The following is a 23,241-nucleotide window of genomic DNA, read 5'->3' as shown; positions in this document are numbered from 1 at the left end:
AATATGACAATGATGGAGCGTGTCATAATAGACGGAACGGTGGAAAGTTGCATGGCAATATATCTCGGAATGGCTATGGAAATGCCATAATAGGTAGGTATGGTGGCTCTTTTGAGGAAGGTAAATGGTGGGTTTATGGTACCAGCGAAAGTTGTGTGGTACTAGAGAGGCTAGCAATGGTGGAAGGATGAGAGTGTGTATAATCCATGGGCTCAACATTAGTCATAAAGAAATCACATACCTATTGAAAAAGTCTTTATCTATCAAAACAAAGTACTACGCGCATGCTCCTAGGGGTATAGATTGGTAGGAAAAGACCATCGCTCGTCCCCGACCGCCACTCATAAGGAAGACAATCAAAAAATATCTCATGCTCCAACTTCGTTACATAACGGTTCACCATACGTGCATGCTACGGGACTCACAAACCTTAATACAAGTATTTCTCAAATTCACAACTACTCACTAGCATGACTCTAATATCACCATCTTCATATCTCAAAACAATCATAAGGAATCAAACTTCACATAGTATTCAATGCACTTTATATGAAAGTTTTTATTATATCCCTCTTGGATGCCCATCATATTAGGACTAAATTCATAACCAAAGCAAATTACCATGTTGTTCTAAAAGACTATCAACATAATATAAGTGAAGCACTGAGAGTTCATCAATTTCTTCAAAAATAAAACTACCATCATGCTCTAAAAAGGTATAAGTGAAGCACTAGAGCAAATGACAAACTACTCCGAAAGATATAAGTGAAGATCAATGAGCAGTCGAATAATTATGCAACTATGTGAAGACTCTCTAACATTTAAGAATTTCAGATGTTGATATTTTATTCAAAAAGCAAGCAAAACAAAATAAAATGACATTGCAAGGATAGCACATATCATGTGAAGAAGCAAAAACTTAGGCTCAACCAAAACTGGCCGATAGTTGTTGAAGAAGAAAGGTGGGATGCCAACCGGGGCATCCCCAAGCTTAGATGCTTGAGACTTCTTGAAATATTGACTAGGGATGTCTTGGGCATCCCCAAGCTTGAGCTTTTGTGTCTCCTTAATTCCTTTCATATCACGGTTTCCCTAAATCTAAAAGAAACTTCATCCACACAAAACTCAACAAGAACTCGTGAGATAAGTTAGTACAAATCCATGCTAAACCTTATCATTCTTTACTGTAGAAAAACACTAAAATTATAATTTGACATTGCGTACTAAATGCCTCTGCATATTTAGGAGTCCTATCCTTAAATAGAATCATTAAACAAGCAAACATATGCAAACATAACAGCAATTTGTCTAAACAGGATAGTCTGTAAGGAATGTAAGAGGAATCATATTTCCCTAACTCCAAAAATTCTGAAAAATAACCACACTGTAGATAATTTGTTGTTGATGATTGTGTAAAAATTTCAAGATTTTATCATATTCTGACTATTCACAAATATTCAAAACGTAACAGCAAACTTTCTGTTTTTAAAACAGCAACATATGGACTTGAAAAATAAGCATGGTAAAGGCTATACTTGACCCTTTTATTTAACTAAAAGATGCAAAACATTACTCTAAATAACATCAACCAAACCCTAATAAAATAAAATGATGCTCCAAGCAAAACACATATCATGTGGTGAATAAAAATATAGCTCCAAGTAAAGTTACCGATGAACGAAGATGAAAGAGGGGATGCCTTCTGGGGCATCCCCAAGCTTAGGCTCTTGGTTGTCCTTGAATATTACCTTGGGGTGCCTTGGTCATCCCCAAGCTTAGGCTCTTTCCACTCCTTATTCCATAGTCCATCGAATCTTTACCCAAAACTTGAAAACTTCACAACAGAAAACTTGTAAGCTCCGTTAGTATAAGAAAGCAAATCACCACTTAGGTACTGTCAAGACAAGATTCATAATTTTTCTCACATGATTCCTACTGTATCATATCATTTCTACAATTTATATTAAGCAATATGATCCATAGAAACTAGAAGACAAGCAAATTATGCATCGAAAACAGAATCTGTAAAAAACAGAACAGTCTGTAGTAATCTGGTGATTTCGAATACTTTTGTAACTCCACAAATCCTAATAAATTAGGAAGTCCTAGGAAATTTGTTTATTAATCCTCTTCAAAAATAATCAGTATTTTATCACGCTTATGTTAAATATGAAAACTAATCTCCTAGACGCAAAAGTTCCTGTTTTTCAGCAGGATCAAATCAACTATCACCAAAGAAGATCCTAAAGGCTTTACTTGACACTTTATTGAAACAAAAGCTATAAAACATGATTACTACAGTAGAATAATCATGTGAGCACACAAAAACAGTGGGTATAAATGTTGGGTTGTCTTCCAACAAGCGCTTTTCTTTAATGCCTCTATAGCTAGGCATGATGATGTTAATGATGCTCACATAAAAGATAAGAGTTGAAATATAAAGGGAGCATCATGAAGCATATGACTAGCACATTTAAGTCTAACCCACTTCCTATGCATAGGGATTTTGTGAGCAAACAACTTATGGGAACAAGAATCAACTTGCATAGGAAGGTAAAACAAGCATAGCTTCAAGATTTTCAACACACAGAGAGGAAACTTGATATTATTGCAACTCCTACAAGCATATGTTCCTCCCTCATAATAATTTTCAGTAGCATCATGAATGAATTCAAAAATATAACCATCACATAAAGCATTATTTTCATGATGCACAAGCATAGAAATTTTACTACTCACCACATAAGCAAAATTCTTCTCATTCGGAATAGTGGGAGTAAACTCAACAAAATAACTATTGTGTGAGGCATAATCCAATTGAAAATTAAAATCAAGATGACAAAGTTTCATGGTTATCATTGTTCTTTATAGCATACATGTCATCACAATAATCATCATAGATAGCAACTTTGTTCTCATAATCAATTGAAACCTCTTCCGAAATAGTGGATTCATCACTAAATAAAGTCATGACCTCTCTGAAACCACTTTCATCAACATAATCATCAGAAATAGGAGGCATGCTATCATCATAATAAATTTGCTCATCAAAACTTGGGGGACAAAAAATATCATCTTCATCAAACAAAGCATCCCCAAGCTTGTGGCTTTGCATATCATTAGCATTATGGATATTCAAAGAATTCATACTAACAACATTACAATCATGCTCATCATTCAAAGATTTAGTGCTAAACATTTTAATGCATTCTTCTTCTAACACTTTGGCACAATTATCAGAATCCTTATTTTCATGAAAGACATTAAAAAGATGAAGCATATGAGGCAACCTCAATTCCATTTTTTGTAGTTTTCTTTTATAGACTAAACTAGTGATAAAACAAGAAACGAAAAGATTCGTTTCCAAGATCTAAAGATATAGCTTCAAGCGCTAACCTCCCCAGCAACGGCGCCAGAAAAGAGCTTGATGTCTACTACACAACCTTCTTCTTGTAGACATTGTTGGGCCTCCAAGTGCAGAGGTTTGTAAGACAATAGCAAATTTCCCTCAAGTGGATGACCTAAGGTTTATCAATCCGTTGGAGGCGTAGGATGAAGATAGTCTCTCTCAAACAACCCTGCAACCAAATAACAAAGAGTCTCTTGTGTCCCCAACACACCCAATACACTGGTAAATTGTATAGGTGCACTAGTTCGGCGAAGAGATGGTGATACAAGTGCAATATGGATGGTAGATATAGGTTTTTGTAATCTGAAAATATAAAAACAGCAAGGTAACTAATGATAAAAGTGAGTGAAAACGGTATTGCAATGCGTTGAAACAAGGCCTAGGGTTCATACTTTCACTAGTGCAAGTTCTCTCAACAATAATAACACAATTGGATCATATAACTATCCCTTAACATGGTACAAAGAGTCACTCCAAAGTCACTAATAGCAGAGAACAAACGAAGAGATTATTGTAGGGTACGAAACCACCTCAAAGTTATTCTTTCTGATCGATCTATTCAAAAGTCCGTAATAAAATAACACAAATCTATTCTTTCCGTTCGATCTATCCTAGAGTTCGTAGTAGAATAACACCTTAAGACACAAATCAACCAAAACCCTAATGCCACCTAGATACTCCAATGTCACCTCAAATATCTGTGGGTATGATTATACGATATGCATCACACAATCTCAGATTCATCTATTCAACCAACACAAAGAACTTCAAAGAGTGCCCCAAACTTTCTACCAGAGAGTCAAGATAAAATCGTGTGCCAACCCCTATGCATAAGTTCACGAGGTCACGGAACTCGCAAGTTGATCACCAAAACATACATCAAGTGGATCACGGGAATATCCCATTGTCACCACAGATAAGCACATGCAAGACATACATCAAGTGTTTTCAAATCCTTAAAGACTCAATCCGATAAGATAACTTCAAAGGGAAAACTCAATCCATTACAAGAGAGTAGAGGGGGAGAAACATCATAAGATCCAACTATAATAGCAAAGCTCGCGATACATCAAGATCGTGCCATATCAAGAACACGGGAGAGAGAGAGAGAGAGAAAGAGATCAAACACATAGCTACTGGTACATACCCTCAGCCCCGAGGGTGAACTACTCCCTCCTCGTCATGGAGAGCGCCGGGATGATGAAGGTGGCCACCGGTGATGGATTCCCCCCTCCGGCAGGGTGTCGGAACAGGATCCTGATTGGTTTTTGGTGGCTACAGAGGCTTGCGGCGGCGGAACTCCCGATCTAGGTTTCTTTTCGGGGGTTTATGTATTTATAGGAATTTTTTGCGTCAGTCTCACATCAGGGGGGGTCTTCGAGTCATCCACGAGATAGGGGGGCGAGCCCAGGGGGTAGGGCGCGCCCTCCACCCTCGTGGATGGCTCGGGACTCTTCTGGCCCAACTCTTTTACTTCGGGAGCTTCTTTTGGTCCATAAAAAATCATCAAAAATTGTCACGTCAATTGGACTCCGTTTAGTATTCTTTTTCTGTAAAACTCAAAAACAAGAGAAAAACAGAAACTGGCACTGTGCTCTAGGTTAATAGGTTAGTCCCCAAAATCATACAAAATAGCATATAAAACATCCAAGATGGATAATATAATAGCATGAAACAATCAAAAATTATAGATACGTTGGAGACGTATCAGTACTATTTTATTTTCTCTTTTGACCTTGTTGTACGTGGGTTTCCTCGCCACTTTGTATCGGTTCGACCGGTTGTGCCTTTATTTATAAAGGGGGACAAAGGCCTGTCTCGAGAAAGGCTGCCGAGAAAGATGCTGCTTTGTCTTCTTGCAAGGAGAGTGTGGTTAAGAAAACATGACAACTATGAGGAGAAATGAAGTAGGAGAGAGGATCTATTTGTTATTCTATATACCAAAGAGAGTCATCCTCAATAACTTATTTATCTCAACATGCATGCAAGTATGCCACCTTACCATATAATTATGAATGGGATAAGGCCCACATCAACATGCAATCATGCATGAGAAACGACTCACCACAACATTCAGCCATGCATGGAAAAATGTTTATCATTCAACTAATATATTTATGTTCAATAAATTGTTACAACTATACATGATAAGTCGTATGCATTTTAAACTTTGGTTCTCACATTATCAACTAAATTTCCATTAACCAATTCTCGTAGCAGCGCAGGGTATCGTCTAGTTTTTATTATTCCTTCGCAACTTACTGGTATTCAATTAGTATGCATAGGTGGAGTCCTACTGGAACACACATGACAAATTTATTATATAATCAAATCAAGAGCAAAGTTTGACAACTATACAAATATTCTCTCTGGAGAACTGAAAAAAATAGTCATATCCTATCTCGTGTGTATTTTGTATGTATCCACCTTTTATGTGTTTCTCCGTAATCTCAGCGGAACGTTCCACCGAGCTCCCAAACAGGGACTTGGTCTTTCGGTGGTCGGGTCTCGGTAGTGTGACATCGGAAGGCCAGTGCCAAGAGACGACTTTGGATTTGGGAATGTGACAGCGAAAGCACGAGAAGACGCGTCAATTTTATTTTATTTTGACCAAAAGCGCTTGCGCCAATTTGTGGTGCAGTGCTTGATTTGTTGCTACGTGCATTATAGAGAGAAAGATATCGAATTCTGGTAGGGCCTAGACACGGTTGCGCCAGTTTGTGGTTGGAAACTTGGATGTGCTATGGCCCCTTTGGATGGAAAGAGGTAGTACGTTCCATTGTCATCGCCGCCTCCCTCGCAACCCAGGCCATCGATCGTTCTACACAACTGTTACGCCGCCCAGCTGCCGTGGTATGTATCCGTAGCTTAACTTCTTCCTTTCTTTCTCTTGATTTCTTGATATGGATTGCCTCAACTCGTACCGAGTTGGTTCCGCCTTAATTTTGGTAGGCTCTGCTTGTCTGCTTCCTTCGAAATAAATTGGTCAACAGTCTCATAGTTAGGGCCTCTCAAGTTTTAAGAAAAAGTATATCAATTTTGGAGGATCAAAACTGGTTTCGAGAGTTTTCTACGAGGATTCGTTTGGTTTGCTGGATTGTATCCCGTAAATATTTCTTTCTAAGGAGTGGCGATTCCGGTATGCAGCATCCACAGAAAAGTTTCCATTGACCTTTTCTTTGCAGGGAAAAGCTTCCATTGACCTTAATTATATGGAAAATTTGTTTGTTTCTATGACAATTCACGTACACGTCAGTCTTCTTTATAGAAAACAATCCCTGCTTCATATTTGAGGGACTTTTTGGGTTCAGAAACTATTTCCATACGAAGTTTGGAGGGTTCTATTCCTTAGATAATTTCCTCACATATGACACTTGTTGGTGTTTGTAGGATTGAAATCCATATGGTTTTCTCCTATGATCTACTCCCTCCGTCCAAAAATACTTGTCATTAGTTTTAGTTCAAATTTGAACTAAAACCACGACAAGTATTTTGAAACGGAGGGAGTACTTTATGTGCAATTTCAGAGGCGACTCCCATTTAATCAAACCTCATTGAAAATTCTTTGCTTAAACAATAACTATAGCATAGATATGATCCTTCAAAAGAAATCATGTGTTTTTCATGCGGCGCAACCAAACAATTTCTATTGCACATTTCCGTGGTTTCCCTTCATGTTGTAGTCAACAATGGCAATTCCTCCGATTTTCCTATTTCTAGTGTTTTTGTGTGTTTTCCTTTTTTTCTTTCTTTTTGCGAAAATTGTGCGTTTTCCTTTGAAAGTCCTTTTTGGTTTGCTGGATTTGAAAGCATAAGAAATGCAAACAAACACATTAATATGGTAGAAATACATGTGCAAAAAGAAGACTACAAACACAAATGAATTTTGTAAACTTGGGAGTTTGATCTACATGGAAAGAAAAAAACATACACATTCTAATAAACAAGTCAAACTGCTTGGTAAAAGTTATCAGCATGTGCGATGTTGGTATGCCACTAAAGAATTTGGTCTCGTTCTTCGTGCATAAGAATTCTAAAAAGAGGTTCGAATGGATTTAAGATTTTTCACGTTTTCCTTTAAGGAGATTGGTTTTTCTACATCCCAGTTCGGCGCACCACGCAAGAAAACATAGCAAACCATTTCAAAAAAAATCTTAAACTTTGTGGGAATGACTATGAACAAATGTTAGAGGTGCTTGCAAATTTTAGTGGTCAAATGACATTTGAGGAGCTCTGTACAAAAAAAATACACAAAATGTATGTGCACTGTTTAAGCAAAATTTGTAAAAAAAAAATGTACAATGATCCTGGGATGTCATTTGACCACAAAACTTTGCAAGCACTTCTAACATTTGTTCATAGTCATTCCCACAAAATTTCAGACTTTTCCGAAATGTTTTGCTATATTTTCTTGCATGGGTGAACCGAACTAGGGTGTAGAAAAACCATTCACTTTCCTTTGAAACCGATATGAAAGAAAATGGTCCTCCTTTTTTTTTATCCATTCATTTGAACATAATAAATAAATTAATAGTGCCACCAAAGTAAAATTTCCTACTCGAATATTTCTCCGCCACTTTTTCCCACGTACCAAAGAGGCCCTTAGGTGCCACGACATCCAATTCCTATATTTTCCCTTTCATGTATTCTTTTTTTTTTTGAGGAACCCATTGGAATTTCGCGAATCAAGATGCTCCCGGTGGGTGCACTAACACTTCGCCAAATACAATTAATTAGAGTTTGACTACATAGAAAATAAATTAATCTCCAACACTTTTGCATGTAGCCTACGGGTTAGTGCAGATCACATAAGGCCTTATACAATGCAAGGTGCTTAGGAGAGGTGGTTGGAGAAATAAATCAGGCTTTTCTTAAGCACCAGTGCCTATTTGTACAGGCAGACGCTTAATTAGGTGTCTCTCTTGTAGAAATAGGCACCGGTGCTTCAGAAGAAGCCTGTTTATTTTTCTAAGCACCTTCCTAAGCACCTAGCATTGTACAAGGTAAGCGTCTGCCATGTACAAATAGACACCGGTGCTAAGAAAAGCCTGATTTATTTCTTCAAGCACCTCCCTAAACACCTTGCATTGTACAAGGCCTAAGTTGAACTGTGAATGTGTTATTGTTGCAGAAACATCTATACTGGAAACTGCTAACTGGGTACTTGGAGAAAAAGAAAACTTTGCTAAGTGGTCACTCCCAGTATTCTCTACACAATCAGCGAAAGAAAAAATATTACTTCATGCATAAAGCACAAGTTTGAAAAAGTAAACTACAACTCTGCAAAACAAATTGCATAATTAGATCATCAGGTTCACATTGAAAAAACAGATCGGTGGCTAGTATCAAACCAACCAGTAATCACCAGGTTTAATGTTTGCCTTTTGAATTCAAAATATATAATAATTTGTTCCCATAACTATATAATTAGTACAGTGAATTTACTTGTTTGGAACAGGTGGCAGGTCAGAAAACTTTACTTGGAGATCAGCTACATAACCCTTGTTCACATAATGGAGCGCTTTGAGGACATGATTAGAGAATTCATCAAAAGCAACGAAAGGGCAAAGTGGAGACCAGTGAACAATCCTGGTATAAATAACTTCACAGAAGATGAGATTAAAATGATTACGAAGAACTACAAAAATCCCATAGGCAAAGGTGCCTTTGGAGAAGTTTACCGAGGCGTTCTTGATGATGGTAGTACAGTTGCAGTCAAGAAATATATCTGCCAGAATTTGAAAGACGGGTTTGCTAAGGAGATATCTGTTCATTGCCGAATCAGCCACAAGAATGTTGTTAGGCTCTTGGGCTACTGTTTAGAAGAAAATGTTTTAATGATTGTCACCGAGTATATCCCTGGAGGAAACCTCAAAGGTCTTCTCCATGGCAGCGATGATCACATTTCTTTGGATGCAAGGTTGGGTATTGCTATAGACTGTGCTGAGGCATTAGCATGCATGCATTCATTGCATCAATCAATCAGTCATGGTGATATCAAGCCTGACAACATACTTCTAGATGAGAACTTGGGTGCAAAATTATCCGACTTTGGAATATCAAGGTTGCTTTGCAAGGACGGAACTGCTTACACCATGCACGTTGCAGGAAGCAGAGGTTACATGGATCCAGAGCTCTTTGAAACTGGACGGGTCGATCCTAGAAAATGATGTTTACAGTTTCGGGGTTGTTACGGTAGAGCTTGTTACCAGGGCAAAGGTAAATGAGAATGGGATGAGTACCGGAGTCACGAGAAACTTCACTCAAGCTATTGAAAAGGAGAAAACAGCAAGAGCGATGTTTGATACTAAAATAGCAAAGGTGAGCAACATGAAAGTTCTGTACAAGATAGGAAAGCTTGCAGCTGAATGTCTCAGAAGGGATATAAAAAAACGCCCTGAAATGAAAGATGTTACAGAACGTCTACGGGCTCTTAGAAAAGCTTACTGCCAGCAAGATCAAGAAAAAACAGGTCAGTGGTCGATGTACTACAAGCTGAAATATCTGCCAAAAAAAGAAAAAAGAAAAGGAATATACAATGTAAGTACTGACACAAACGTTCATATATACGCACATACACTATAACACCCCGGATATCATTTTCCCAATATGTTATCCAATTCTTGCCGTTTCCGGCGTTAAGTTATTTTATTTTCTCGGGTTGGGTTTTGTCTCCGTGTATTGTTATCATTGTCATGCATCTCATATCATGTCATCATGTGCATTGCATTGGCATACATGTTCATCTCATGCTTTCGAGCATTTTCCCCGTTGTCCGTTTTGCATTCCGGCGCTTCGTTCTCCTCCAGTGGTCATTTCTATCTTTCTTTCGTGTGTGGGGATTAAACATTTCCGGATTGGACCGAGACTTGCCAAGCGGCCTTGGTTTACTACCGGTAGACCGTCTGTCAAGTTTCGTACCATTTGGACTTCGTTTGATACTCCAACGGTTAACCGAGGGACCGAAAAGGCCTCATATGTGTTGCAGCCCAATATCCCTCCATTTTGGCCCAAAACCCACCAAAACCATCTCCATCATCTAGAGCGTTCGATCACGATCGCGTGGCCGAAAACCGCACCTCATTTGGACTCTCCTAGCTCCCTCAATGCCTATATAAAGACCCCTCCTCGAAAATCCCGGATCCCCTCCATCCCTCACCCTAGATCCACCCCTCGCGCCGCGCCGGACACGTCCGGTCCGGCCGGACACGTCCACCCGATCTGCCGCCGCCAATCCCGCGCTGCCAAGTGGCGGGAACTGCCCCACATCGCCGCTTCCGCCGCCGGCCCGCCGCGGCCCGCAGCGGGCCCCCGAGGCCCGGCTCCTCCCGCCGCCTTCCTCCGCCTCGCCGCCTCTTCCTCGGCTCCGGCGACCGAGCCGCCTCGCCGGCCAGCAGTGCCTGCCGCCATCGCCATTTCCGGCTGCCGCCGGAGCTCCTCAGCCGCGCCGGCCGGAGCCCCACCACCGGCGCCCCTCATCGCCGCCTCGCCTTAGCGCCGCCCCGACCCCGGATCCGGCCGGCCCCCGCTTCCCCGAGCCGCCGGCGAGCTCTCTCCGGTGGGATCCACCGCCGCGCCGACCCCGTGCTACAGTAACCGACGAAGAACCCTAGATCCGGATTCAAACGTCGGTTGACTTTTCCATTCTCCCCTTAATTTTTTTTGCTATGTTCATCGCATCTGTAGCTCCGTTTTGGGCATATAGCATATCAAAATGTTCGTCTCAGAGAGCACATCATTTCATCTCATTGCATCATTTTCATTTGAGTTCATCTTGATGCCGGAAATGTTGTTAGAAGAAGGCTATTTGAGATAATTGTCAGATCTGCTGCTCCAATTAGATATTTGTCATTTTTGACATGATTATTGTGTGCATGATATGCCCCTGAGCTCTTCATGAGTTTTGTTATATGTTTTGCCATCTATCCAGAGGTGCAACCCATGTATTTTTGTGATGTGTGTGATGACTAGCACAAGCTTGCAAAGTGGTGCATTCATTAATGCTGATTTCAGGGACTTAGCATTTCCACTAAGTCCTTGATCTGTTTATCTCATTATGACATATGTTCATGTTGTTTCCTAGTGATCCGTGCCTTTTTTGAGGATGATCGGTAAGGATGTTTTGTTAATATTGTAGTTCTCTATCCATTCATGTCCTTGTTTGCAATTATGGAGCACCCTAGCTTGAGTCAATCGAGCTCTACTTTTGCCATTTCGTGAATCTGGGCAGATTGTCTACTTGTTAGCGATTTTGCCGAGGATGTTGTAGTTGATCCGTGCATGCTATGTTATTGTTCTTGCCATGTCTAGCTTGTATTTTGTGTATTCTTGATGGGTGTATGCTTAGATTGTCATGACTTACTCTGTAGTGAGTGCATGGAGCTCGTAAACATGCCTACTTGATATCTGCTTCAGCATGCTCCAGTTTTCACTAAGTCTGTGATCTGATTATGTTTTTGCCATGTTCACATATTTGCAAATGTATTTTCTGATCCCTTTTGACTCAAGGTCACTAAGGGACTTTTGTTAAGCTCTTTGAGTAGCTCCATGCCATGCTTTACTTTGCCATGTTCAGGTCCTGTAGCATATAGTTTTCTTGCTCCAAAGAGTGCTATCTGATCTGAAATTTCAGACAAGTGTTAATTTCACTAAGTCTGAAATCTGTTTACCAAATACATTTTTGCCATGCTTGTTTGAACCTGTTAATGGATGAATTGGACGTAGCTCAGTGCTAGTCTTTTGTTAAGCATCATGAATGTATCCCTGCCATGTATTTTGATGCCATGTTTGAGTGTTGTAGCATGTTCATCTTGTTGCATTTAGATGGCTACTTACTGTAAATCGCAGAACGTGGTCATATTTGAATTGCTTGCCATTTCCAAACCGTAACTCCGATTCCGGCGTTTTTTATATCGTTTCAAGCGTTTTCATCTCATCTTTCCAGTGGCACACTTGGATTTCCATGTTGGAGCCAGGTTCATGCTTTCCTTGTCAAATCTTGCATATGCATCTCATTTTGCATCCCGCATAGCATACCATCTTTGCATCATGTTGTTTGAGTTTGCACGTGGTTGATTGTGTCCTTGTTGCTTGTTTGTCTTGTTTGGGTAGAGCCGGGAGACGAGTTCGCTAACGAGGAGCCCGTTGAGTTTGCTTTCAAGGATTCAGTCAACTCTGACAACGTTGCAGGCAAGATGATCATACCCTCGAAATCACTACTATCTTTGCTTTGCTAGATGCTCGCTCTTTTGCTATGCCTATGATACGATGCCTACCACTTGCTTATCATGCCTCCCAAATTGCCATGTCAAACCTCTAACCCACCATGTCCTAGCAAACCATTGATTGGTTATGTTACCACTTTGCTCAGCCCCTCTTATAGCGTTGCTAGTTGCAGGTGAAGATTGGAGACCGTTCCTTGTTGGAACATTATTTACTTGTTGGGATATCATTATATTGCCATGTTATCTTAATGCATCTATATACTTGGTAAAGGGTGGAAGGCTCGGCCTCTCGCCTAGTGTTTTGTTCCACTCTTGCCGCCCTAGTTTCCGTCATATCGGTGTTATGTTCCCGGATTTTGCGTTCCTTACGTGGTTGGGTGATAATGGAAATCCCTTGATAGTTCGCCTTGATTAAAGCTTTTCCAGCAATGCCCAACCTTGGTTTTACCATTTGCCACCTAGCCTCTTTTTCCCTTGGGTTTCCGGAGCCTGAGGGTCATCTTATTTAACCCCCCCCCCCGGGGGGGGGGGCCAATGCTCCTCTGAGTGTTGGTCCACCTGTCAGCTGCCGGTGGCCACCAGGGGCAACTCTGGGCTGACCTACCCATACCTAAGACAATCTGAGTGTGCCCTGAGAACGAGATATGTGCAGCTCCTATCAGGATTTGTTGACACATTCGGGCGGTGTTGCTGGATTTGTTTTAACCTGTCGAAGTGTCTTGAAGAACCGGGATACCGAGTCTGATCGGAACGTCTCGGGAGGAGGTCTATTCCTTCGTTGACCGTGAGAGATGGGCTAAGTTGGGACTCCCCTGCAGGGTTTTGAACTTTCGAAAGCCGTGCCCGCAGTTAAGGGCAGATGGAAATTTGTTAATGTCTGGTTGTAGATAACTTGAACCTTAACTTAATTAAAATGAATCAACTGTGTGAGTTATCGTGATGGTCTCTTCTCGGCGGAGTCCGGGAAGCGAACACGGTGTTGGAGTAATGCTTGCCGCAGGATGTCCTCTAGTTATCCGTTCGCGCTTTGCCTTCTCTTCTCGCTCTCTTTTGCGAACAGGTTAGCCACCATATATGCTAGTCGCTTGCTGCAGCTCCACATATATTTACCTTGCCTTACCTATGAGCTTAAATAGTCTTGATCGCAAGGATGTGAGATTGCTGAGTCCCCGTGGCTCACAGATTACTTCCAAACCAGATGCAAGGCCTAATGATTCCGTTCCAGATGACGCGCTTGAACTCAAGTGGGAGTTCGACAAGGACTCACGCCGATACTATGTGTCTTTCCCTGATGATCAGTAGTGGTGCCCAGTTGGGGTGATCGGGACCGTGTCGCATGTTGGGTTTATCTTTTATTTTGGCGCCGTAGTCGGGCCATGAGTGTTTGAATGTTGTAATGCTATTTATGTATTTTGATTGACGTGGCGAGTGTAAGCCAACTATGTATCTCCCCTTTTATTATCTATATTACATGGGATGTTGTGAAGATTGCCTAACTTGCGACATTGCTTTCAATGCGGTTATGTCTCTAAGTCGTGCCTCGACACGTGGGAGCTATAGCCGCATCGAGGGCGTTACATACACTTATCTCTATGAACGCACATATGCACGCCCTACCCCTATGAGCACCTCTATTCCATTTGACTATCAAAATATGTGTTACATGTCATAAAAAAACTTTGGATTCATCATGGATTAAAATCTGAAAACCATATTAGTTGTTGCTGAAACAGATGCATCTATGCGTATTTCAAAGCTAGATACTACATCCCTTTGAGCGACAACTAATATGGACGAGAGCTATTTTGTGTGTGTGGTATATGACACATTTTTTGCTAGTTAAATTGATGACCTAAAATCTCATGTCCGACTTATATTCCATACAGAGGGAGTATCATTCTTCAGCAGACACGACACCTTTTGACCATCACACCACTATTCTTTTAACTGCATCTCAACGCCTCGACTTGTCCAACCTCAAGGAAGCAAGACACACGGCAATCAAGACGTGTCACAATCGATGTCGGAGACCTCTATAGCACGAGGTCTCTAGAGTAGTCTGGGTCAACACACCGCTCATTCCACTCACCTAGGAAGAGTTCGCGAGTGGATGACAGGGTCTGGTCGGAGCTGAAGAAGAAGTTATCAAGGAATCATCGGCAATGGAGTACATTGTGCCTAGAAGGCCACACCCTAAGACGCGACCAACCCTAACTACATCAGCCACCATGAGGACTCCACAAGCATCTTAGGTGACACCTCCAGGGAGGGGACAAATTTGTAGCACCGCTGCCAACCAGAGAGTCTAACATATGGTTTCCTCCATCGCATGAGGAAAGGAACGAGTGTCAGGGTCAAGACAACGCCCCAAAGAGGGTGAAAGGGCATTTCCCTACTTTATGTTTTGGATGATGATGACAACCCTTTGTTGGTCTAATCTTGTGCTAAATGTTTCAGGTTCTCGATGCTTAGGCCTACATCGAAAAGCTATTCTCTCTCGTAGGAAAAGATCGAAGACGGAGTCCTCTATGCTTTTTATCTCTTTGGTCGTAGGGAACCCATACTATCAAGAGGGAATCCTCATTGGAAAGAACTGGGGGAATCCATTCACGTACACCTTCCTCACCCCTCCTTTGTCTTTCTCGGGTGTGAGAGAGAGAGTTTCCCTTATCTTCTTCTGCTCACTGTTACCTCCCAATGGTTGTACCGCTCTCTGGAGCGGTTGTACCGCTGGGTCTTGACACTCACCAGCTTTGATCGAGCAGTTGTACCGCTGCTTCCGGGCGGTGGTACCGCCACCATGCTCTGCAAAAGCTAGGGCGGTGGTTCCGGCCATGCACCGCCCAAGTACCGCTCAAGGCTCTGTTTTGATGCGGTTCTCGGACGATAGTGGCCCGGTTGGTCCGGTCGTTCCTCGATGAACGGTACCACCGGTGGTCTGAGCGGTTCTTCCGCTCAGAACTTAGCCGCCCAAGAGCTCAAGGCCATGCGATTGTTCCGGCCATGCACCGCCCAAGTACCGATCAAGCTTCTGTTTTGATGCGGTAGTTGTGCGGTGGCTAGGTGGTTAGTCCGGTTATTTTCTTAACCGGTACTACCGCCTGGTAGGGTTCTATAGATACACCGTGAGTTCCGGTTGTACCGGGACAAGGACCGGTTGTACCGCTGCAGTGCAAAAAAACACAGTAACGGCTGGAATTTAGGGTTGCTATATAAGGGTACTCCTCCCACCTACCACTCTCACCTTTGACCTCTCTCACTCCACCATTAATGCACCTCAAGCTCTCTTGCCCGATCTCTCTCTCTCTAGCCACTCAAACTTGTTGACTTGCTAGAGATTGAAGGAGGAGACCTAGATCTACACTTCCACCAAAGGATATTTGCTTCCCCCATACTCCCTCCGTTCGGAATTACTTGTCGCAGAAATGGATGTATATAGACGTATTTTAGTTCTAGATACATCCATATCCGAGACAAGTAATTCCGAACGGAGGGAGTACTTTCTTGTGTGGATTTTGTTACTCTTGGGTGTTTGAGCACCCTAGACGGTTGAGGTCACCTCGGAGCCATATTCCATTGTGGTGAAGCTTCGTGGTTTCATTGGGAGCCTCCAATTAAGTTGTGGAGAGAGCCCCAACCTTGTTTGTAAAGGTTCGGTCGCCGCCTTCAAGGGCACCAATAGTGGAATCACGGCATCTCGCATTGTGTGAGGCGTGAGGAGAATACGGTGGCCCTAGTGGCTTTTTGGGGAGCATTGTGCCTCCACACCGCTCCAACGGAGACGTACTTCCCTTCAAAAGGAAGGAACTTCGATAACACATCCTCGTCTTCACCGGCTCCACTTTTGGTCATCTCGTCCCTTTACTTTTGCAAGCTTACTTGTGTTACTTTCCTTGCTTGCTTGTGTGCTTGTGTGTGTTGCATCATATAGGTTGCTCACCTAGTTGCATATCTATTTTTTTTGAGACGACCTAGTTGCATATCTAGACAACCTACTTTGATGCAAAGTTTAATTTGGTAAAGAAAAGCTAAAAATTGTTAGTTGCCTATTCACCCCCCTCTAGTCAACTATATCGATCCTTTCAGAGGGGACGAAACCCGTAGGTTTCACCATCATCATCAACCCCCGAAGCCTGTTGTAGCAGCAGGAGCATAGGCCAACCACCGCAGGGAGAGGAGTCACATCGCAACCACCACCACCGAGCCAAACACATATGGATCACGGAGTGCCCGTGTCCCTATCATGGACAAACTACGACAACACAAAGGGTCAGATGCAGAACTAGATCAATGACCAACGGGTCCTTCTAGAACCACATCAGCAAAAACAAGGTCTAGCACAAGTCTTTGGGACTCAGGAGCGCTCACGCCAGCCGTAAACACCGGTTGATACAGCCTCCACAACTAAGTTGGGCAGCAGCGCCGCTAGGCACGCCGACGATGAGCATTGTCGGAGCTTTTGGAAGAGGCGAACATGTGAGGAAAACACAAAGTTGTAAGCAATCCCTCACATGTTACAGCATTGTGCCATCCTTATGGCCACTACAGACGGTTGCCGCCATCAGAGCTCACTGTGCAAGTGCTCAGATTCTTAATCTTCGTGACTTGTGCGGGAAATGGACAAAGATGCCCCTTTGTCGGCTTGCACCTGTCCTTGTAGGCCTTGCAAGCCTATTATGTTTCATTACTTACGAGCAGTTTTAACATGCTCCTTCTTACCCCCTCTTTTCACATGGGAGGTAAGAGTATATAATAGATCTGAGTCATTGATCTCATCAATTAGTGGTCGATTTAACTCTTACCTTCTTACATCACATGTAAAAATAAAAGGGGTAAGAGGGAGCATGTTAAAATTTGCCATTACTTAATGCTTGTTCTTGCGATGGTAGTCGGTCACTTAAGTGGGGCATTAGTCACTAGATGCGATCATGGTCGGTCTAGTGGATTTATGGACATAGTACTTATATAACATAATTCCCACATATGCTAGGCTTTGTCATAAGTGTTTGATTTCTCCTTACACATACATATAATTATGTTTTATGTGTCATCGTTGCTCTGAGACACGCTACTAATACGTCTCCTACATACCTATAAATTTTTATTGTTCATTCCATATTTTCATAGTTTAAGCAAAGTTATTAAAGTTTGTTAAAACTAACCTATTAATTTGGAGCTCGATACCGGTTTCTATTTTTTCAATGTTTTTATTTCTGGAAAAAAAATGGATTACAGAATTTTATTAGAAAAAATGCAGGGGTTGTTTTTATGTCAAGAAGAGGCCACGAGACCTCGGCTCAGGACAAGGTGGCCCCCCTGTCCACCTCCCTTTCCCATTGCCTCTATATAACCACCAGAACCCTCGTCGTATTTTTACAGAATTTTTTTGACACCGCACCTTCGCATTCCGAGGTAATCTTCTTTTGGCCATGTTCTGGCACTCTATCGGAGGGGAGTCTTTGTATTTGACCTCTTCATCACCCCTTGCTTCCCCCATGATGATGTGGGAGTATTCCCCCTCAAGGCTAGGGTTTTTAAGCAGTAGCTATGTGTCATCTATATCTCTTTCCTAACAATATGAGTTGCATCCATGATTGTGATATTGAGCATTGATGATGAGTTGAACTATATGATGTACTCTTCCTTTCTGGTGATGAGCTTCTTTATAGATTGAATCTTGATCATGTTATATTGAACTTTGGGCATTTACGAGATCATGTGATGTACATATAATATTATTTTCGAAGACGCCTGAGGTGGTAATGGGGTGCTCAATATATTAAGATTAAAAAGAGAACTTTGAGGTGTGATTACCACATCTAGAAGATGGTTATGCTTTTACCGTACCTAGTGAGGTTATATCATGTATTTCAATGAAGTTATTAATGTTGAGAGTTGACAGTAGTGAATGTATGAACCTCAGACCTATTTCCAGCCCCTACAACCTCGTTTCAGTCACTTCTACATCTTGTTACCTTGCTATTTATATTTATTTACAAACAACAATATTCCCATCATCCAAATTATCAAATCTCTTCATCGAACTATTGAATATATACAATTGACAATTGTATTCTATGTCGGGGCGAAAGGTACTTATTGTATCTTATCACGGGGTTGCTAGAGGGGAATATATTGATCGTACACCTCCTGCGGATTGATAAATCTTAGGTCAACCAATTGAGGAAAAAATGTTCGTGTCCTGCAATCCTCTGTGCTTGAAGGCCCAACAAGTGTTTGCAAAAAAATACTTATTATATATACATCAATCTCTTTTTCAACCTCATGGTCGGGTAGGTGAGCGATTGAAGGTATCTTCTTAGATTTTGCAATTTTAGCTTTTAGTTTCTTGTTCACTACTTTTACTTGTAAAAGAAAAGAAAACAAAATTGCAGTTTAATTATCTTGTAAAATATTGGAGATTACAAAAAATATAATGTTCTCTTATGAGTAGTATATTGATTATTGTGGAGAGGATAGACCTTGAAAGGAATTTATTAATGGCAGATTTTGTAAAAGGCACAAGTTTGAGCAAAAAAATGGTTTAGTGAACTCTATTATTAGGCTCAAAAGTTGTGTTGTCTTTATAACATTATTGTATCAACATTGCAATATATGATGATTATTTGTGATGAAACACATATTTTGCTATCAGCAGAGAGAGAGAGGAGCTAGAAAGGCTGAAATTACTGTTCTATGATGTTGTTTGCATTTATCTTGCTTTTTGCTCTAAAGCTTTTTTTATGTCTGTTCTCGCCCCTTCTGGGTTAGGCGCATGTACCTTTTACCCCGAGTGCTATAAACATGATATTGTTGTTTTCTGGGCTTCATGTTAATATAATGTGGAGCCAGAGCGAGGCCGTGTCTAAAAGATGGGGTTGGAAGAGTACTTCAGGTACCATTGATCACACTAGGTGTTACATATAACTATGATGATTACAAACTTTTGGATGATTATTATGATGATACTTATACTATAAAGAATAATGATAATCATGTTTGTGAATCTTATCATGTAATGAGAAGGAATTTACTTAGGTGTAGAGTAATACTAATTTTATGAACGTGGATCATGAAAATAATGTTTGTGTGATAGGTATATTATATAATTTGATCATGATGCTAATGAAAATTTATGAGAGGGGGATTCATGGTTATAGATATCTGATGACCCACAAGTATAGGGGATCTATCGTAGTCCTTTCGATAAGTAAGAGTGTCGAACCCAACGAGGAGCAGAAGGAAATGATAAGTGGTTTCTAGCAAGGTATTCTCTGCAAATACTGAAATAAGTGGTAACAGATAGTTTTGTGATAGGATAATTTGTAACGAGCAACAAGTAACAAAAGTAAATAAAGTGCAGCAAGGTGGCCCAATCCTTTTTGTAGCAAAGGTCAAGCCTGGACAAACTCTTATATAGAGAAAAGAGCTCCCAAGGACACATGGGATTATCGTCAAGCTAGTTTTCATCACGTTCATATGATTCGCGTTCGGTACTTTGATAATTTGGTATGTGGGTGGACCGGTGCTTGGGTGCTGTCCTTACTTGGACAAGCATCCCACTTATGATTAACCTCTATTGCAAGCATATCCGCAACTACAACAAAAGTATTAAGGTAAACCTAACCACAACATGAAACATATGGATCCAAATCAGTCCCTTACGAAGCAACGCATAAACTAGGGTTTAAGCTTCTGTCATTCTAGCAACCTATCATCTACTTATTACTTCCCAATGCCTTCCTCTAGGCCCAAATAATGGTGAAGTGTTATGTAGTCGACATTCAATAACACCACTAGAGGAGAAACAACATACATCTCATCAAAATATCGAACGAATACCAAATTCACATGACTACTAATAGCAGGACTTCTCCCATGTCCTCAGGAACAAACATAACTACTCACAAAGCATATTCATGTTCATAATCAGAGGGGTATTAATATGCATATAGGATCTGAACATATGATCTTCCACCAAATAAACCAACTAGCATCAACTACAAGGAGTAATTAACACTACTAGCAACCTACTAGTACCAATCCCGGACTTGGAGACAAGAATTGGATACAAGAGATGAACTAGCTAGGGTTTTGAGAGGAGATGGTGCTGATGAAGATGTTGATGGAGATTGCCCTCTCCCGATGAGAGGAGCATTGGTGATGACGATGGCGATGATTTCCCCTCCCAGAGGGAAGTTTCCCTGGCATAACAGCTCCGCCAGAGCCCTAGATTGGTTCCGCCAAGGTTCCGCCTCGTGGCGGCGGAGTTTCGTCCGAGAAGATGGCTTATGATTTTTTTCCTCATCAAAAGACTTCATATAGCAGAAGATGGACATCGGAGGGCCACCAGGGGGCCCACGAGGTAGGGGGGCGCGCCCAGGGGGGTACGGCGCGCCCCCCACCCTCGTGGGCAGGGTGTGGCCCCCCTGGTGAACTTCTTGCGCTCGGTATTTTTTATATATTATGAAAACATCTTCCGTGAAGTTTCAGGACTTTTGGAGATGTGCTGAATAAGGGCCTGTTCGGGAGTCGCCCAGCTCCTCTAAATCCTCGAATCCAGCTTCCCAATCCCAGATCTCGCTTCACAGACGAAAACGAGAATCAATAAAAGCGTTCGGTGCCTTCCTCCAGCTACCTGCTCGGCTTCCACGGGCCGACAACCCAATAAACTGAAATCTGGCCCGGTCAGCAGGGAATCATCGAGGAGAGAGAAGGAAGGCCTGCTCGTGCTCTATTCTTACTGGTGGTCGAGAGCAGCACCGAACCGTTTTTCACTTCGCGGTGGCACACCTCTGTAAATAAGACCGAACTCCAGCTTCTGTTTTTCCTGGGATCCCGAAAGGAGCAGCTCCACGTTTTTGTACGTAGCCGCGCCTCTGCTCCAGGAAGCCAGCTTCCTGGAGCTGAACCGTTCGGTCCAGCTCTGCCCGCAGATTCCGTGAAGCTAGGAGCTGGGCGACTGCCGAACAAGCCCTAAGTCTCTAATATTTGCTCCTTTTCCAGCCCTGAATCCCATCTGCCGGCATTCTCCCTCTTTATGTAAACCTTGTAAAATAAGAGAGAATAGGCATAAGTATTGTGACATAATGTGTAATAACAGCCCATAATGCAATAAATATCGATATAAAAGCATGATGCAAAATGGACGTATCAATATCTCAACAATACCAGTGCCTGGCTAATTAAAAGGCATTAACGAAAATGCTTGTGGGAGGCACCCCATAGGTATCCTTTATTTTTATTTGGTTCAGTCATTTTGCTATGCCTTTGTGGAAATTTTGTTTCCTTGTTTACTTTTCAATGAAGTGCCAAGTTTTTCCTTTATCTTCAATATTATGATTATGTGGTTGTGTTGTTGTGAAATGGCGGTTTTGTTGTTATTACAAATATCTTCCAGAATTACTGTAGGGTGATGAAATCCTTAAAATTGTTTAGAACATAACAACATATGTCTGGTATTCATGCAAATTTTCATTGAAAAAGTTTGCAAGTTACAAAAGTTTTTAAAAAAATTTCTTTACATGTTAGTCTGTTTCGACATATTCGTGTGCAACTAGTATGTTAGCTATATGTTTGCATATCGGTTTCACTTTGTCCAAGATAGCCTATAACTGTGTTCATCATTATAGTTACTGTTATACGATGTTGTCGTGATCTATATACATCAAGCAGAGGTGTTAGTAATTATTTATGGACTAATTGAACTGACAATTTCTTTAAGTTTTGTTTGTATGAAAGTCTATTCCATTAGGGATGTCATCGCCATCAAGGGAAGTATAACATCTGGGTTAATAGGATTGATAGAGTACTCATATCAATATGAAATTCCTTATTATACGGAAGCCCATCTACAAAAAACCTCAAAGTTAAGCATGCAAGTGCGCGCGAGTGAGGACATGCTTAATCCTACCCCTCAACATTATTTCAATACGACAAATGTTTATGATATTATTCCCAAGGGGAATTCAATCAAAAGTACCGCTATTCGTTATTTCTATTACATTATCACTAACTCATTGCAAGCACTTAGTGAAGTTACAAAAGTTAATGAAGAGGACATGGTTCTACTTGCAAAATCTGCATTTCCAAACTCCAATATGATGCCAAACTTGGGCGCAATGCTTCTACTCCATCTCAGCCGTTAATGAAATCAAACACACGGTGGCATCACTTGGAGAGGAGTTATCACCGTCTTAGTCAAAGCAATGTACATCAACTTGGGCGACCTACGCCCATTGGCCAGTAACCTACATGTTTCTCTTTCAGTTCTTAGAAGTGTTGGTATGAAAGTAAAATGCAAGAAGTTTTATCCGTGTCTCTATAGTTGGGCATCTATTGCGACATACCTCTATGAAGAGCTTAACACATTATGTGCGTCTTTGAAATCTCATTGTTGCAGCATGCCTCAAATTACAAGTGTAATGATGGATCACACCAAAAGTATGACTTTATCTCATCTGAGGTTGCTTAGCAAGTTAAGATTGCTCAATGCACACAAGCAAAGAGGAACAAAACGGCATCCAAGCCAAGCCATGCAACCGCATGGCCCACGTGACAACCCCTCCTCTCCTTCCACAAGACAAAAAAATCCTATATCCCCTCATT

The sequence above is a fragment of the Triticum aestivum genome, chromosome 7A (assembly GCF_018294505.1).
Source record: "Triticum aestivum cultivar Chinese Spring chromosome 7A, IWGSC CS RefSeq v2.1, whole genome shotgun sequence".
NCBI classification, from domain to species: Eukaryota; Viridiplantae; Streptophyta; class Magnoliopsida; order Poales; family Poaceae; genus Triticum; species Triticum aestivum.
The sequence above is the reverse complement of the archived record's forward strand: the minus strand, read 5'-3'. Positions refer to the sequence as shown.